Here is a 433-nt window from a genome sequence, read left to right as displayed (position 1 = left end):
GGTATATCTTATTTTAGATCATTTTATTTTAGATAATATGTTATATTAATGGCAGTGATTGGTCTTGCATGAAAAAAGTCACTCTTCACAGTGCGGTAGTGGTCACTTGTTTGAAGGACACAAACAACTTACTGTTACTATTGTGCCGTGTTGCTGAATATGAGATATTACCCAGCGAAGCATTGATGGGTGTTTTTGTAAGCAATCATTTCAGATTAATTTTGTGATTTTCTTTTTTTTTGAGAGAGATAGACAGATTTAGGACAGACGTGGACCACTACAGTCAAGAAAAGGTTTAAGGCAATGTGTTATGAGAGCTGAAGTACAAGTAGATGAAAGAAATGTTTGGCAGATTGCCTTTTTTGAGTTGAGTGGTATTGCTCACTGAAGATGCTGTAATTTTGACATTGTTGGTTATAAATATTTGGTGAGA

Source organism: Sparus aurata, chromosome 1, assembly GCF_900880675.1.
Source record: "Sparus aurata chromosome 1, fSpaAur1.1, whole genome shotgun sequence".
Taxonomy (NCBI): Eukaryota; Metazoa; Chordata; class Actinopteri; order Spariformes; family Sparidae; genus Sparus; species Sparus aurata.
This window is presented reverse-complemented; position numbering follows the sequence as displayed.